Below are 19,484 nucleotides of genomic sequence, written 5' to 3' on the forward strand. Positions count from 1 at the left end.
TGTCCATGGTGCATATATGTGTGTGTGTGTGATGTATATCTGTGGTATGTTTATGTGTCTGTGTCTGGTGTGTATATGTGTGTGGCATGTGTGTGATACGTATATGCCTGTCTGTGTGTGTGTGTGTGTGATGTTTGTGTGTGTGCCTTTAGTTTGTTGTGGTGATGATTAAAAGAAACAAATGGCTGGGTGTTGGTGGCGCACGCCTTTAATCCCAGCACTCAGGAGGCAGAGGCAGGCAGATCTCAAACCCTGTCTCAAAAAAACAAAAGAAAGAAAGAAAGAAAGAAAGAAAGAAAGAAAGAAAGAAAGAAAGAAATGTATTGGCTCTTTAAAAAATGTGATTTACTTATCCCTAATGGTGACTCTGGAAAAGACTTTTTTATAGCAGAGCTCCAGACCTCAATCAGCCACACAGAAGCAATACTCAGCCCCAGAACTCTGCCTTCCAAGGGCTCGCCATTCGCAAGCCAGGTAAACAGAAAGTGAGTTAACTGAGCTTAGCTCTGTCGTTACTGCTCTCTAGTCAATGCCTTTGCATTTTTAGATTGCAGACCTTTAGTGATTCTGGTCCTGTAGGAAGGCTGAGTTGCCTCCATTACAGAGCTTCTGAATTTACAGCCCTCCACGCATGAAAACCATGAGGACCCTTAGCACTAAGACATGTTCAGATGCCACTCAGAGTTCACCCTCGGGGCTCTAGCGGGGCACTGCAGCTGTGCCTTTTCCTGTGTTTGCTGATTTAGACTCCGTGCTATCAGAGGGCGTCCTTCATGGACTGAAAACTGAAAAGCTCTGAGTCCTCCACCAGTCTGCTCTTCTGCAGAGCGACTCCTTCTCCCATGATCCCAGGATTAGTAACAGCAGCGCAACCTGCTTCTGTCCTGAAACCCCGTCTTCTCCTTGCTCACAGACCACATTCTACGGTTTACCACAGCCGATGCACTCCACCTCTGTCCGGGGGTGGGCGGGGGCGTTAAGGGATGCACTGTAAAAACGGCAGAGACTACAGGGCTGCTACTCACCCTTAGCAACAGTCTTCCTCCAAGTCAAGCCGCTTCGCCTACAGAAAGCTCACCCTCCTACAGAACGTGGCTCCCTTCCCACGTTGCCCGTGATAGCCAGATGAAACTGAACCCCAAGGTACCTATTAAGTCTTGGAATCAATTTTGGCATGACAAATTCCTGAGCACACACGTTAAGTCTGTTTGGAACAGAATGTAGTTGAGCCTGCGTTGAAAACAGCCCGGGTGCTGACACGAAGTCGCAGCCCAGTGGGCAAACACACAAACTGGGTGAAAGGCCAGGCATGTGGTGCCCGTCTCAGCCGTCATTTAGGTCAAGGCCTGAAGGCGGCGACTTTGGGGATAGCCTGGGCTACAGAGGGAGACACCGCCAGAGAAGCGGGTGAGGTTAAGGTCGGGCTCCGATCTCAGTTGACTGGAACAGGTGAGGTTTGGCGATGAAGTGAAGCTCCCAGGTTGTGAGAGGGCCACTGAGAGCAATCTGACACGACCCAAGGTAAGCTGTGTAGGGAGACCGGTGGAGCCCAGCCCTGGAAAGGCCAGACGCCACGGGTCACGAGGCTGCTAAAGGAGGGAGGCGGAGAGCGTACAGCTGAGCACTTATTTGACGAGCCGCAGCTGACCTAGTACAAACGAGAGTCTGCGGACAACGGGAAGATGTGTGGAAGCACACTATGCAGGCTCCGGGCGCTTTGAGATTCAGTCAAGGAATTTGAACAGACTTGGATCTGTGTGGGAAAACCGAACTGCTTTCTCTTCCGTATTCTCCACACGCTGCCACCAGACAGGTGGGGGCGTTCTACCACACTAACCAGTTCTCTGGGTGTCCCAACGTCAGCTGTGTATCCTACAGTTTAAGTATGGCACCGCTGCCTAGCGCGTAGGCAGCCACATAACACTGCTTTTCACTGCAGATCCCAAGAGCATAGCTGGGCCTCCTGGGTCTCTGGAGACCGGACCCTGACCAGGACTTCCTGTTATCTCTCTTTATGTGGAATAATTTGCTAGAATGGCTCACAGAGCCCAGGGAAGCCTTACTGTTGTCAAAGAGCATCAGAAAGGATACGGATAGAGAGGCATCCTGGGAAGGTGTAAGAGAGGCACAGAGCCCGTACTCTCCCCCAAAGGTCCTCTCAGATGTCAGTGTGCTCTGTTCACTGCCCAGGAATCTCTCCAGTCCCCACCTGAGGAATTTCTACCACAGCTTCCTCACACAGGCATGATCGGTTGCTAGCATAATCTCCCTCTGTAGAAGACGGTACTGCAAGCTTCTAACCACAATTTGATCTTTCTGATGAGCAACCCTGCCCAGGATCCCACAAAAAGCCACCTGACAAAAACAAAAGAAGCTCCTATCATGCAGGAAATTCCAAGGGTGTGGCAGATGTGTGTCAGGAATCACAGCCAAAGACCAGATACTAAAATAAAACATTCATTTACCTTATCTCAGGAAATAGGACAGAGGCTAAACATTAGAACAGAAGATCATCCTAGTACCAGAACATTCCAAAAAGGCTAATTTTCCCAATTTGTCTTAGTGGCCACCTTGGACACAATTATATACTAAGAACGTTACCAGCAGACTGTAAGGTTCAAAGCCAATGGCATTGTCCTGCCTCCAGATGTTAAGCAGAACTGGGTTAGAGTTTGATTTTGTGGATAATTGCTCTGTAAGCGTGATTCCACTTAAGGAGATCACGCCTCTCCTTAAAAGTCCATTGCTAATGAAATGTTACCACAACTTCCACAGATGAGAACATTGCTTCTGTAGGCAGGGGCATGACTCAGCCGCCTCCTCTGAGTGTCTGCCTCAGGGCTTCCTGTAGGTTTCCTTTCTCATCTAGAAGTTTTACCTTGGAAAATTAACTTCAGACTCACTCAGGGTGGACATATGTTTGCTTTCTTTTCCTTGTCACTGTTGATGGCTATTGGTTAGCAAACCCCAGCCACAGACGTCCCTCTCAGTATCCCTCTGTCTCCTAAAGCTTAAGCCGCTGGCTGGCCTCCTGCAGGTGCAGGCTCACAAATCCTTGAGCTGGAACCAGGCAGAAGCAGAAGCATGGAAACACCCACCTTGCCCCTCTCTAAGAATTCTCATCGATTTGTCACGAACGCTGGTCTAGTCCTGATGTGGGGCTCTGTGAAATTGTACGAAATTCACACACCGTGGCTGCAGCCACATTGGAGACTCACACAGAGGCGTGGACCCACTCAGAAAGGGCTTCATCCTCACCATCTCATATTGGCAAGTCACAGAAATTCCTCAGGAAAGCACAGTGAATGAGAAGGGGGACCTGACCTCTCCTAGGTGTGACTGAGGAGTGGGCTTTAATTTAGTTATGAGGGAGAGAACAGCCAGAGTCACCTGGAAGAGTCCAGACTGAGCGTCACCAGAGAGCTAGTGAGAGTCAAAGAGGAAGAGAAGAGAGGGGACCAAGAGAGGGCATGGGAACCGAGACCAACAGCAGAAAATGAAGAAACCACCAAGAGAGCACGTGGCCAAAGTGCCTGAGGCTCTGTAGGAATTAGAAGCTGAGAGAGAGGAAGTGAAGCTGGAGAGGTTTAGGGCAGGGATAGGGTAAGAAGTTCTGGGAAGAGCCACAGATACCGAGTGAGCCTTATCCTTGGTTTCTTTGGGACCTGACACAGGAGGGGAAGGGGGGAAAGCTGGTGCTCCAGGAAACAGGAAGAGCAGAGAATGTTCAGGTCTAGTGTCTGCCAGCATTTCTCAAACCATCTTTGGTGAAGGGCTGCAAGCTTCACATTTCCAATAGGTCGCAGAAGCCGGGCGGTGGTGGCGCACACCTTTAATCCCAGCACTCGGGAGGCAGAGGCAGGCGGATCCCTGTGAGTTCGAGGCCGGGCTGGACCGATAGCCTCCTAAACAATACAGAGAAACCCTGTCTCGTAAAAACCAAAAAAAAAAAAAAATTTTTAATCCAATAGGTTGCAGAGTAAAGACTTCTGTAAAATAACAAAGATGAGAAATTAGTAAGAAAACGAAATTGCGAAGACACTAAGAATGTCACGTAGGCCTGTTCTGTACAGTGTTTCATGTGCCCCAAGCCGGCCTTGAACTCACTGCATAGCTGGGGATGACACTGAAGCTCTTGTTTTCCTACCTCTGCCTCCTGGGTGCTGGGATTACCAGTGAGCGCCCCAACCCTGTTACATCCTATGGGGTAGAGAACTTGAGACCTCGTGCTTGCTAGGCAAGAACTCTACCAACTAAACTATGTCCCTAGCCCTGCTTTCTTCTCTAGTTTTTCTATTTAGATTAGAAAAAAATCTTATTTTATATATCAATCCCAGTTCTCTTTCCCTCCCCTCCTCCCATGTCCCCCACCAGCTCCCCATCCCATCCCCTTTCTGCTCCCCAGGGAGGGTGAGGCCTTCCATGGGGGATCATCAAAGTCTGTCACATCATTTGGTACAGGGCCTAGGCCCTCCCCCATGTGTCTAGGCTGAGAGAGCATCCCTCTATGTGGAAAGGGCTCCCCAAGTCCATTCGTGTACTAGGGATAAATACTCATCCACTACCAGAGGCCCCATAGACTGCCCAGGCCTCCTAACTGACACCCATGTTCAGGGATCCTGGTTCCATCCTATGCTGGTTCCTCAGCTGTCAGTCTGGGGACTATGAGCTCCCCTTGTTCAAGTCACCTGTTTCTGTGGGTTTCCTCAGCCTAGTCTTGACCCCTTTGTTCATCACTCCTCCCTCTCTGCAACTGGATTCCAGGAATTCAGTTCAGTGTTTTGATGTGGGTGTCTGCTTCTGCTGCTACGAAGAAATGTCAGCACCTTACCCGATTCCAAGTATTTCAAGCTCTCCTGGTTCCAGCTGCTGGAATCCCTCTGTCTCTAAAAGAAATACTTCTTTCCTAGTAGCAGGCGTGGTGCAGATTCTACTGTACCAAGCACTCAGACTTCTAGACCTGGCTTTCTGCAACCTAAGCAGCAAATGGATGCAGAGCAAGTCTCTGTGCTCCTGGTGCATTCCCCATGGAGGGATGCTCTCTCAGCCCAGGTACATGGGGAGGGTCTAGGTCCTGCCCCAAATGATGACAGACTTTGAGGATCCCTTATTGGAGTTCTCACCCTCCCTGGGGAGTCTGGGGAGTGCAGGGGAGGCTGGGACTTGGGGGATGTTGGTGGCAGGGCACGGGGAGGGAAAGGGAACTGGGATTGGTATGTAGAATAAGATTGCTTTAAATTTAAGTAAGAGGAAAAAAAGAAAAAATATATGTGCATAAAGAAAAAATAATAATGCCCTCCAACTTCACGGCTGACAGCTGCAGTCACCCACGCTTATGTGGTTGGTGGTTTCCAGCTGTGCTGGCTCCAGCTGTGTGGTCGCAGTCCGATGGCTAGTGGGATTGGACTCATCTCCGGCTTCTTCGCTCTCATGTCTGGCACTCACTGGAAAGGCTGCAGCTGCAGCTGCCTCACTCCTTACAGCTGGACTTGCTCATGGTGTGTGACTTCGAATAAGCCTGCCTTCTCCCACGGACACAAACATTCCCAAGCAACCTGTACGAGGCCCAGCCTCTCAGGCGCTGCCTTGCTTTTGCTTACTCTTGTAGCCAAAGCACTTGGAGATTCCACCCAAATGAGGGGAGATAGGATTTGAGTGCATTCTAAATCATTTTACTATAGCTATCTAATGACTGGTGCAAACTTGACCCCTGAGCAGCCAGTAGAAAGCTGACCCATGTGGAGTATTGTCCCTCAGCCACAGACACGGCATTGAGTCCCCAGAAGTTCATCTGTGGTGATTGGATTGATAGAGATAGATGGGATGGCATAGAACTGTCACATACTCACACAAAGCTCAGCTGTAGATGTTTGGGATCAGGGCTGGGGAGTTTTTGTTTTGGAACTATGACTTTCTTAGACTCAATATTCAACTCATGGCAATGACGATGGTGTGGGAATTTCTGGTCATGTGACTCTCTCCCTAAACAGACTCCAAAATTTACACAGGAGATGATGTGTTCTGTGGTTCATAATGTTGATTCAGCTAAAAGATATTTTCATTTAAATTCATGCAACCATCAAGAAACTGTTTCCTCAGGAAATTTACTTTAAGAGGTTGGAACCCACTTCAAATGACCTCACTCGGTTTCTCAAATAATTTATTTTTAAGATTTTTTATTATTTTAATTTTAAATAGCTTGTTTTACATGTTAATCATAGTTCCCTTTCCCTCCCCTCCTCCCTCATCCCCCACCATCCCCCCTAGCCTCCCACCCTATTGCCAATTCCTTCCACATAGGGGATATCTAGAGTCTGTCATTTCACTCAGGGTAGGGTCCAGGCACTCCCCTAAGAGTCCAGGCTGAGAGAGCATCCCTCTTTGTGTTATGGATACATGATGTCTGTTTGTATGCCAGGGATAAACACTGATCCACTGCTCAGGGTCCCATAGGTTGCCCAGGCCTCCTCATTGACTCTCACATTCAGGGGGTCTGGATCAGTCCCATGCTGGCCTCCCCACTGTCAGTCTGGGGTCCAAGAGCTCTCCCCTGTTCAGATCACCTGTCTCTGCTGGTTTTGCCAGCCCATTCTTTGCCAATTTGCTCATCACTCCTCTCTCTGTGTCACTGGGTTCCTTGGGTTCAGTTCAGTGATTAATTGTGTGTGTTTGCCTCTTCTTCCATCAGTCACTGGATGAAGGCTCCAGGATGGTTATAGACATCAAGTTCATTATCAGGAATGGGCATTTGAGGTGGTCTCTCCACTATTGCTTAGCTTGCCAATTGGTGTCATCCCTTTAGATCATTAGAGGTCACACTGGTGCCTGATCTGTCTTCTAACCTATGATTCCCTCTTCCCCCTATTCTACCCCCAACTCAACCTTCCTGTTCCCCCATGACCTACTCTCTCTTCCTCTTGTTCCCCTCTCTTCTTCCCAGCTTCCACTCCCCCCCCACACCCCTCGCCGTGTTCCCCATCTGTTCAGAAGATCTTGCCTCATTCCTCTTCTCTTGGGTAGCATGCATATCTCTTAGGTTCTTTCCTGTTTCCTAGACTCTCTGTCAGTGGAAGTGCCACATACTTTTCTAAGAAATAAAACAACTTAACGTTCTGAATTTCATTTTTATCATCTCACATGAGAGGGATTTTAGCTGGTTTTTTAAAAAAGGTATTTTCCAGGGGAAAAGGATGTTTGTCCACCCTAAGAAAAACCAGCTTCATTGAATGTCCTTCAGTGTGGAATATAGTTCACTCAACGTCATCTAGACATCCCAGAAATCATCTTGAAAGCTTTCAATGCATTTTCTAGAAAAGAAAACTAAACTTTTGTGGGCTGGGATACTTAACTCTGCGTGAAATAGCAAACGGGAGTTCACAGTTCTCTCTGTCTCTCGTGGAGCTGATATTACTTTAAAGTGTCTGTGGCTGCAGAGTTTGTAAGCAGTGAATCTCTGGGAGTTATACTGGTATTGGGGACAGAAAGATGAAGGGCAAGTGGGATATATCACTAACCGTCACATTAGGAGGCCAGAGAAGGGACAAATTGTGTTCTCTAGCTTCATTCTGCTGTAAGAATGTCATAGCTAAAGACTGCTTAGGGGAGGGAAGGCTTCCTTTGGTTTATATTCCTGGGTTACAGACCATCAACAAGGGTGTTAGGACAGTAACTCAAGGCAGGAACCATGGAGAAATGCTGCTTTCTGGTTCCCTCTTGCTAAGACTTCCATTTCACAAAGTTCTAAGCTGTATTATGCTGTTAGCTAATGCTAACCAAGACAGAATGATTTCAAGTAAATAATGTCACCCAGAAAATGGATACAAAGGCAGAAAACATATTGAATAAATTATTACATCAAATAATTTGGCCTATTTTACCCTTTTCTTCAGTTAAATACCCAATGAACACCTCTCTCTCTCTCTCTCTCTCTCTCTCTCTCTCTCTCAGTGTGTGTGTGTGTGTGTGTCTGTCTGTCTGTCTCTCTGTCTCTCTGTCTCCGTCTCTGTCTCTGTCTCTGTCTCTCTCTCTCTCATAGCTGTTGTCTCAAGATGTGAGCTCTCAACTACTGCTCCAGCACCGTGCCTTCTGCTGCTTCCATGCTCCACCCTCCATAACGGTCATAGACTAACTCTCTGTCAGCCACCCTCCATAACGGTCATAGACTAACTCTCTGTCAGCCACCCTCCATAACAGTCATAGACTAACTCTCTGTCAGCCACCCTCCATAACGGTCATAGACTAACTCTCTGTCAGCCACCCTCCATAACGGTCATAGACTAACTCTCTGTCAGTCACCCTCCATAACGGTCATAGATTAACTCTCTGTCAGTCACCCTCCATAACGGTCATAGACTAACTCTCTGTCAGTCACCTTCCATAACGGTCATAGACTAACTCTCTGTCAGTCACCCTCCATAACGGTCATAGACTAACTCTCTGTCAGTCACCCTCCATAACGGTCATAGACTAACTCTCTGTCAGTCACCCTCCATAACGGTCATAGACTAACTCTCTGTCAGCCACCTTCCATAACAGTCATAGACTAACTCTCTGTCAGCCACCCTCCATAACGATCATAGACTAACTCTGTCAGTCACTAATACATTTTTTTCTTCCATAAATTGTCTTGGTCATTGTGTCTCTTCAGTAGAAAAGTAAATATACAAGGGTAAGTGACTGGTCTCTAGGTCCTATACCCCAGGGCACACCCGGTGCCCCTCTCCCACCCATTACAACCCCAGCAAGCAGTCAGCAGGTAAGACTCCTGCAGGCAGACTGCTTCACCACAATGCCACCCACTTCCCCAGCCCACCCAGCCAACCATCCCCGGCAGCATCCGAGGCCCCGGAGGCACAGGCTCCACCCGTGACTGGAGGAAGAATCAACACCTGCCCCTTTAATTACCCCAAACCCACATGGGTACACAGCAGCGTAAGAACACATTCAACAACAGAAGGAGCACCACCAGAACCTAGTGGTTCTACAGCAGCAAGACCTGAACATCCCAACACGGATGAAGCAGAAGAGAATGGCCCTAAAAATAATGTCATGAAGATGATACAGGCCATTACAGGGGAAAAGAAAAGCTCCCCTAAAGAGACAAGCAAAAAGATGCAAAAACTCAGTAAATCCCTTAAAGAAAGCCAAGAAGGCCGATAAAAAAATAAACAAGTGAAGGAAACAGTTCAAGATTTGAAAATTGAAATAGAGGCAATAAATACAAAATCCCACAAACCAAGGGAATTCTGGAAATAGAAAATCTGGGTAAATGAGCAGGGACTACAGATGCAAGCATAACCAACAGAATGCAAGAGATGAAAAAGAGAATCTCAGTATTGAAGATATTATAGAGAAATTAGATTCATCAAAGAAAATATAAAATCCACAAAGTCTTAATACAAAACATCCAGGAAATCTGGGACACCATGAAAAGAGCAAACCTAAGAATAATAGGGATAGAAGAATACCAGCTCAAAGGCACAGAAAATAAATTCAACATAACCATTGAAGAAAACTTTCCGAACCTAAAGAAGGATATGCCTATGAAGGTTAAAAAAAAAAAAGCTTAAAGAACACCAAATAGGCTGGACCAAAAACAAACAAACAAATAAATACATAAAAGTTCCCTCCCCACATAATAATCAAAACACTAAACATACAGAATAAATAAAGAATATTAGGAGCTGCAAAGGAAAAAGGTAAAGCAACATATAAAAGGCAGACCTATCAGAATAGCACCCAACTTCTCATCGGAGACTGTGAAAGCGAGAAGGTCCAGGACAGACTTTTGCAGACACTACCAGAACACAAATACCAGCTCAGACTACCCAGAAAAACTTTCAATCACCATACACAGAGAAAATAAGATATTCCATGACAAAACAAAATTTAAACAATACCTATTCACAAATCCAGCCCTATAGAAATTACTAGAAGGAAAACTTCAACCCAAGGAAGTTAGCTGCACCCATGAAAACACAGGCAATGGATAATCTCCCACCAGCAAAACCCAAAGAAGGGAAACACACACATCCTACCACCACAACAAACAAAACCAAAATATAACAGCAATTAACAACCACTGGTCATTAAAATCCCTTAATATCATTGAATTTGGTTCTAGAAAAGACACAGGCTAACAGAGTGAATACAAAAACAGGACCTGTCCTTCTACTGTACACTAGAAACACATCTTAACTACAAAGACAGACATTAACTCAGAGTAAAGGGTTGGAAAAAGATTTTCCAATCAAATGGACCTAAGAAACAAGCTGGTGTAGCTATCCTAATATCTAATATCTATAGACTACAAACTAAAATAATCAAAAGAGATGAGATAGACGTTTCATATTCACCACAGGAAAAATCCATGGGACTATCTCTAAAACTGACCACATACTTAGTCACAAGGCAAATCTCAACAGACATAAAAGAATGAAACACGCCCGACCCCCATCTTATCAGATCATCATGGCTTAAAGTCAGAATACAACAATACAAATTGCAGGAAATGAAAAAACAAAAAACCCAGGATAGCCAAACAACCATGTACAATAAAGGAACTTCCAGAGGTATCACCATCCCTGACTTCAAGCTCTACTATAGTCCTGAAAACAGCTTGGTATTGGCACAAACATAGACAGACCAATGGAATCGAATTGAAAACCCTGATACTAACCCACACATCTATGAACATATGATTTTTGTTGACAAAGAAGTTAAAATCATACAATAGAAAAAAGAAGTCATCTTCAACAAATGGTGCTGACATAACTAGATGCGGACATGTAGAAGATTGCAGATAAGTCCACATCTATTGCTATGTAAAAAACTGAAGTCCAAATAGATCAAAGACCTCAACATAAATCCAGTCACACTGAACCTCTTAGAAGAGAAAGTGAGAGGTACCCTTGAAAGAATAGGTACAGGAGACCACTTCCTGAACATAGCACCAGTAACATGGACACTGAAATCAACAATTAATAAATGGGACCTCCTGAAACTGAGAAACTTCTGTAAGGCAAAGGGCACAGTCAACAAGACAAAACAACAGCCCACAGAATGGGAAAAGATCTTTACCAATCCCACATCTCACAGAGGTCTGATTTCCAAAATAAACAAAGAACTCAAGAAGCTAGTCACCAAAACACCAAAGGATCCAATTAAAAAGTGGGCTACAGAACTAAATAGAGAATTCTCTATAGAGTAATCTAAAATGGCTGAAAGACACTTAAGAAAGTGCTCAACATCCTTAGCCATCAGGGAAATACAAAGCAAAACAACTCTGAGATAGCATCTTACTCCTGTCAGAATGCCTAAACTCAAAAACACCAATGAGGGAATGACAGTTTATGCTGGAGAGGATGTGGAGAAAGGGGAACACTCCTCCACAGCTGGTGGGAGTGCCAACTCATACAGCCTCTTTGGAAATCAGTATGGTGGTTCCTCAGGAAAATGGGAATTAGCCTACCACAAGGTCCAGCAATTCCATTCTTAGGCATAGACCCAAAAGATGCACATTCATACAAAAAAGACATCTGTTCAACTATGTTCATAGGAGCATTATTTGTAATATCCAGAACCTGGAAGCAACCTAAATGTCCCTCAACTGAAGAGTGGATAGAGAAAATGTGGTACATTTACACTAATCAGTAGACAAAAGCAATGTAATTTCAAGAAGAAACCATCCCGAGTGAGGTAACCCAGTCAGAAAAAGACAAACATGGTATGAACTCACTCATATATGGATTTTAGACATAGAGCAAAGGACTACCAGCCTACAATCCACACCTCCAGAGAAGCTAGGAAACAAAGAGGACCCTAAGAGAGACATACATGGTCCCCTGGAGAAGGGAAAGGGACAAGATCTTCTGAGCTAATTGGGAGCATGGGGGTTGGGGAGAGGGAGTTAGGAGAAAGATAAGGGGAGAAGAAGAGGGGAGAGGAGGACATGAGGGAGCAGGAGGATTATGTTGAGGGAAGAATAGAGGAGAGCAGGATGAGAGATACCATAATAGAGGGAACCATAATAGGTTTAAAGATAAATCTGGCACTAGGGAAATGTCCAGAGATCTACAAGGTTGGCCCCCACTAACAATCTAAGCAATAGTGGAAAGGCTACCTTAAATGCCCTTCCCTGATAATGAGATTGATGACTTCCTTATATGACATCCTAGAGCCTTCATCCAGTAGCTGATGGAAGCAGAAGCAGGCAACCATGGCTAAACACTGAGCTGAACTCCTGGAACCAAGTTGCAGAGAGGGAGGAGGGATGAGCAAAGGGGTCAAGACCATGCTGGAGAAAACCACAGAAACAGCTGACCTGAACAATGGGGAGCTGATGAACCCAAGGCTGATAGCGGGGAAACCAGCATAGGACCAACCCAGACCACCTGAACGTGGGTGTCAGTTTGGAGGTCTGGTTAATCTATGGGGCCTGTGGTAGTAGAACAGAATTTATTCCTAGTATACAACTGGACTTTGGAAGCCCATTCCCCATAGAGGGATACTCTGTCAGCCTAGACACACAAGGGAGGGCCTAGGCCCTGCTCCAAATGATGTGACAGACTTTGAAGATCCCCATGGAAGGCCTCACTCTTTCTATGAAGCAGAAGAGGGATGGGATGGGGGTTTATGAGGGCAAGGGAGAGCGATAGGGAGAGGGAACTGGGATTGATACAAAAATAACATTGTTTCTAATTTAAATATAAAGCAAACAAATGGGGTACAGATCTAAATACAATTCACAACAGAAGAATCTCAAATGGTCAAAAGGCATTTAAGGAATTGCTCAACATCCTTAATCATCGGGGAAATGCAACTCAAAACAACTCTGAGATACCATCTTATACCTGTCAGAATAGCTAAGATCAAAAACCCCGGAGGACAGCTTATGCTGGAGGGCATGTCCAGTGAAGGGAACACTCCTCCATTGCTGGTGGGAGTGCAGACTTGTACAGCTGCTGTGGAAATCAGTATGGTGGTTTCTCAGGAAAATGGGAATCAGTCTACCTGAAGACTCTGCAATACCACTTTTGGGCATGTACCCACACTCACACCACAAGGACATTTGCTCAACTATGTTCATAGCAGAATTATTCACAATAGCCAGAACCTGGAAACAACCTAGATGCCACTCAACTGAAGATTGAATAAAGAAAATGTGATACATTTACATAATGGAGTACTACTTAGCTATAAAAAAACAATAGACATCATGAAATTTTCAGGCAAATTGATGGACAATAGAAGAAACGCATCCTGAGTGAGGCAACCCAAACCCAAAAAGACAAACATGGTATGTACTCACTCATAAGTGGATACTTGATGTAAAACAAAGGATAACCATGCTACAATCCACAGCCACAGAGAAGCTAGGTAACAAGGAGGACCCTAAGAGGGGAAATATATAAGTTCTCCTGAGTAACTTGTGGGTAGAAGGGAGCAGGGGAGGCCATGAGGGATCAGAACATGAGGGAACGGGATGGTCAGGTAGGGGGAGGGGTGGAGAGGGAGAGCAATGAGAGATACCTTGACAGAGAGAGCCATTATGGGGTTAGGGAGTAACTGGTGCTAGGGGAATTCCCAGGAACCCTCAAGGATGACTCCAGCTAAGACTCCTAGCAATAGTGGTGCCTGAACTGGCCTTTCCCTGTATCAGATTGGAGACAAACCTAACTATCATTATAGAACCTTCATCCCATAACTGATGGAAGCAGATGCAGAGCTCCACAGCCAAGCAGCAAGCTGAGCTCTAGGAGTCCAGGAGGAGGGATGATGTGAGCATGGGGGGGGGGTCAAGATCACAATGGGAAACCTACGGAGGCAGTTGCCTGAGCTGGTGGGAGCTCACGGACTCCGGACTGACAGCGGGGAAACCTGCATGGAACTGAACTAGACCTTTAGAATGTGGGTGACAGCTGTGTGGCTTGGTATGTTGGTGGGCCCCTGGCAGTGGGACCAGGACCTATGCCTAGTGCGTGAGCTGGCCTTTTAGAGCACACTTCCTATGATGGCACACCTTGCTCAGCCTTGATTCAGGGGGCAGGGACCTGGTCCTGCCTCAACTTGACATGCCAGGCTCTCTGAGGAGTGGATGGGGGAGGTGGGGGAGTGGAAGGGACAGGGAGGGGAACTGTGGGTAGTATGTAAAATGAATAAAAATAAAATAAATAAAGTAACTTCCTATATTTACTTGAAACTTGTTTTAATATACATACTGAATGTTGGACTGGTATTGTCTTATATATTATCAGCACAATTTTATTTCATGTATTCTCCACAGCTGTCCCTTGCCAGATTTTCATAATGTCAAAGCATCACAATATATACATGTGAATACTAAGTAAACACAAAAGTATGTATGTAGATACTATCTGTTCACCACATTGATTAAGTTTGTAAGTTGGGTCAAGGGCTGTATTGAGTGACAGGACTTTGTGATGGTTATTAGAAATGAACAGAATTGGTTTTCTTTAAGTTCACTGTGCTCCAGTAGATGGTCTCATGCCTATGCATATGTTTGTTTGTTTGTGTGTGTGTGTTTGTTTTAAGGAGAGATAACATAAAGTTGGGAGAGGGTTGGTTGTGAGGGCCAAGAATCTGGGAAGAATTGTGAGAAGTAAGAAAATGAATATGATCAGAATATATTGTAAGTATGAAATTCTCAAAGGATAAACACTAAATAAAAGTTCATATAATAATCTTTAAAAAAAGAAATGAACTCCTAAGAATAAATATAAAAGACAAATAAGGTTAAAAAAGAAAAGTAACTATACAAGAGGCACTTATCTATATGAAAGTCGTGTTCCTTGTGTGTTAATGGTGCGCCATGAACTGTTTCATCAATTATGCAAGAAAGGACATATTGGTAAGTAAACTGGATAGAACAAAGTTAAGGTGAAATGATTTTAGCAGGTTGGCCTAATCCCTAATTGCGGATGTTTCATTCAAAAAATTTTATAGGCTTTTCTGAGTTGTTTTTTTTTTAATTTTGTGTGTGAGTGTTCTAACTGCATGTATGTGTTCATGCCAGAGGAGGGCATCAGATCCCCCTATAGATATGTGAGCCACCATGTGGTAGCTGGGAATTGAACTCATGACCTCTGGAAGAGCAGCCAGTGCTCTTACCAGCTGAGCCATCTCTCCAGCCCCTCCACTCACTTTCTGCCTACACTCTCAACTGTCCTAATTGAAGGAATTCCTCACTCAACAAGAGACGAGTATCTGAGGTTCAGCTGCTGCTCTGATGTGGTACTCATCCCTCCATGCATCCACTTTGTCACCGCTATGAGTTATCTCATGAGTGCCACGCAGGAAATGGAAGGGAGAGTATAAATTGTCCCTAAAGCACATAAGGAGGCAACGCATCTCTCTAGAACTTGAAGGACTAAGATACACTAAAGCAGTGGTCCCCAACCTTCCTAACGCTACAGTTCCTCGCGCTGTGTGACCCCAGCCATAAAATTATTTCATGGCCACTTCATGACTGTAATTTTGCTACTGTCATTAGTTGTGATGCAATATTTTTAGATATAGAGGTTTGCCAAGGGGGAGGGTGACCCGCAGGTTGAGAACCACTGCTGTAGCGGGTCTTTCGGGGCTAAAGGGGTGGACAGAGAGACAGTTCCCACTGAAAAGGACTAACATACACGAAGAAGTGAAATTACCAGATGTGGTGGTTAGTCTCGGCTGCAAAGCAGATGCGGTTTAGAATCGCTTCGGAAACCAAGTCGTGAGAGACTATTAATGAGCTTGGCTTGAGTGCGAGCGGGTGGAAAGCCACCTTAGCATGGACAAACCAGTGCGTCAGCCGGGATCCTGGACAGAATGGAAAGGAGAAGGTGAGCTTCATCCATAGCTCTCCTCCGGGCTGTGGAGGCAATGGGACCAGCCACCTCCTGCTGCCGCGAAGAGTGCGTTCCTGGAACTGTCAGTCAGGGTCAACACTTCTTGCCTTCCACGGCGGTTTTCTCCGGTATTTTGTCACAACTCAGTAAGAAACAAGGACCCAGATAGAGTGCAGCAGCATAGCAAGGAAGCCACAGCCGCAAAGCTGCCTGCAATGCCGCCTGTCATAGCCAGGGCTAAGCCGCTCGCCTCCCGGGTGTCGTGGGGGCACCCCACGTGGAAATGGGGGACAAATGCGAAGCATGAACGTTTTACTCTAGGTGAATTTGTCAGAGAAGCTCCCCCCCCCCGTGAGAGAGGAGAGCGTGGGTTACACTGTAGCTGAAAAGCAGAGGGCGCAGAGAAAGGCGGTGCTTTGGGTCTGTCTAGTCTGGGCTGTGACGGTTTATTCCCGTGGGAACTCACTGGTGCACGCAATACTAGGATTCTGGGATTCTAGAAGCCAGCAGCCCAACCATCTCCACCACGCTGTGGGATTGTGGGCTTTGGCAGAAACCTCTCCTTTGTTAGGAGAACCAGCGGATGGTAGTGAGGGAGCAGACTATGAGGATGTCACAATGAGAGGCAACATTAAGTAAAAAACAGGAGGGGACGTAGAGGAAGAGAGAGAACCAGGACTGAACAGTAGATAGAAAAAGACAGGTTTTATTCAAGGAGTATTTCAGCAGGGAAAAAAAGAGATGTACTATTAGACGCAGCCTGGGCTTCACTCTGAACACCAAATGCTGGGGTGGGGGGAGTTGTACCCAAGAAACACTGTGGGTGTCGGTGTGTGGGAAACCAAGTTTCTGGCCAAATTTCATACCGTGCATATGAAGAAACGTGGTAGGGTTTCTGCTGAAGGAGGGTCAGACACCAAGAGTGGGGGAGGGGAGAAATTCGCCCCTGCAAAATCCTGCCCCAAAGAGACGATAGAGTCTCCAGGTAATACCACAAAGACAGTCTCACGTGAGGTTGGGGAGAGTCACAAAATGGGAATAGGAGTCTTAAGATGATTGCACAAAACAGTTGTTGAGAGTCTGTTAATGAAATTGAACATACAGCAGTAATCTTAAGGACTGGATTTGGACCAAATACAAGGTGGACAGGCTACATCCCAAGTTCAGCTGAACATGCAGATGTGAGCATTGTTCTGAAGCTATGAAAGACACGAGGTTTTCAAATTAAGTACGGGAAGAAGGACAACGGTGGTTAAATGGCGTGTACCTGTTACGGTCCCCACCATGCAAGAGATATCTCCACGAATGCATCTCACTTAATTTGCAAAGCAAACTCGAGATGTGTGCTTGTTTCCTAATGGATTGCCCTTCAAACCCTGACAGGTCGTGTTTTCCACTGAGAAATAGAAAGGATTATCAACAATCTGTGTCTGCCCATCGCTGCACTAAATGACAGCCACAACAGAATACACAACACAACCTTGAGTAACCTCTCTCTAAATGTCTGAGTGTCACTGCAGCTCATACTGAAAGAAAAACATAATATGTCTACATATTTTCTACCCGGTTCTACAGAAAGATTCTTCTAATTTTATACTAAATTGGGACCTCTGGGAGAGAACCATTGTTTCAAAGCCTGGCCAAAAAAAAAAGGCTTTCCTTTCATTTAGAGAGAGAGAGAGAGAGAGAGAGAGAGAGAGAGAGAGAGAGAGAGAGAGAGAGAGAGAGAGAGAGAGAGAAAGAAGGAAAGAGAGAGAGAGAAGACAGAAGCCTCAGCACGCATTAGGCATAAGAGAGCCATGTGCCTTCTCCTACTCCTGTGTCTGTGCCCCTTCACCTGTAACTTTTGTGAAATCCTTCATGACAGTCCAATAAAGGAGGAAGAGGTAGAGAGGGGGGTTAAAGAAATGGAAGGAGAAAGGAGGATAGGAGGGGAAGGGTTACAAGAGAAGAGACCATCAGAGAAAGGAGGGGAATGAAGAAGAGGGGGTGACGATACTCCCTGTGGCCAGCAGGGGTCGCCCAATAGCCAGAAATCAAATAAACCGCTTGCAGGGACTCAGGGAGGCCTGGCCTCCGAATAGAAATGGGGGAGGAGAGGGTGGAGGGAGCACGGGAAGGGAGCACGGAGGGGAGATGTGGGAGCTGGGGGAGAGGAAGGAGGGGGAACAGAGGTGAGGTGCAGACACTCAGGTAGTGGCACCCTCACCTCTGTTCCCAACTCTGGAATTGCACCATGTGTAGCAGGAAGAGGAAAACAGTGGAGTCCATTCGGAGTGGAGCAGACACAGGGGGCTGACCGCTTCCTTTGAACTCAGGCTTCCAAGCGGGGCCTCCGGTTCCCCTTTGCCATGTTCGTCACAGACTGAAAATAGTACTGAATGATTATGTTCTAGACACCTCTGCAAAATAGAAGTTCAGGTTAGGGGCTGAGAAGAGAGCATAATCTGTGGAGCGCTTCTTGTCTTGCAAAGATGAAGACATGAGTTAGATCCCAGGACCCAGGTGGAGACGGCCAGGTGGCGGAGAGAGCAGTGCGGTGACCTGTGAGGCCGCACTGTCCAGAATCCCCACCCCACTGACCCTCCTATCGCTCTGGGACGATGTAAGACATCCATGTCACGCTCTCCCTAGACATCCATGTCAGGCTCTCCCTAGACATCCATGTCAGGCTCTCCCTAGACATCCATGTCAGGCTCTCCCTAGACATCCATGTCAGGCTCTCCCTAGGACATCCATGTCACGCTCTCCCTAGGACATCCATGTCACGCTCTCCCTAGGACATCCATGTCACGCTCTCCCTAGGACACATGTCACGCTTTCCCTTGTCCTCTCATCCATAAATCCAGGCCAGTTTTCAGCAGGCACTGGTGGTCCAGCCTGGAATTCAAACGGGCTTGGTGAACCAGAGCCTGGTACAGGATGTTCTCTCTCTCTCTCTCTCTCTCTCTCTCTCTCTCTCTCTCTCTCTCTCTCTCTCTCTCTCTCTCTCTCTCTCTCTCTCTCTCAGCCCCCTTGGGGTTGAGTCTTCCATAAACTGAGCTTGTGACTCCTCTGTGTCTTCCAACCTCTGCTCCTTCCTCCCAGTTACAATAATAGCCTTGGGAGAGGAGACGGGGAATTTAGGTGACGTGAACATGTGTGAAACACTGTAAATATTAACAAATGTTAGTTTGTATCATAAATATCCCAATCTTTGTCCTTTCTCTGGAAAAAAAACCCTCCTTACAGATAGTGAATGTTTTAGTATGTTATGACAAAGCCACGCCCTAAGGCAGCCACTGTGTGCGTATGTGTGCATTTAAACTTGCCTACTGTTGTGTGCGCGTGTCTGCACGAGTGTGTGTGTGGAGGCCAGGGGACAGCCTTGAGCACCGCTCCTTAAACGCTGCCATGTGAGTTTTGTTTTTGTGCCACTAACGGGGAACATACCAAGTAGACTAGGCTGGCTGGCCAACTAGCCATAGAAACCCCACCCCAACACACACATGCACACACACGCATGCGCGCACACACGCACACACACACACACACACACACGCACACACAGTATCCGGATCACACTCATGTGCTGCTACACCCAACTTTTTACCTGCCTTCTGAGTGGAACCCAGGTGTGCTTGTGTGGCAAACGCT

Source organism: Mesocricetus auratus, unplaced genomic scaffold (genome assembly GCF_017639785.1).
Source record: "Mesocricetus auratus isolate SY011 unplaced genomic scaffold, BCM_Maur_2.0 Super-Scaffold_100040, whole genome shotgun sequence".
Lineage (NCBI taxonomy): Eukaryota > Metazoa > Chordata > Mammalia > Rodentia > Cricetidae > Mesocricetus > Mesocricetus auratus.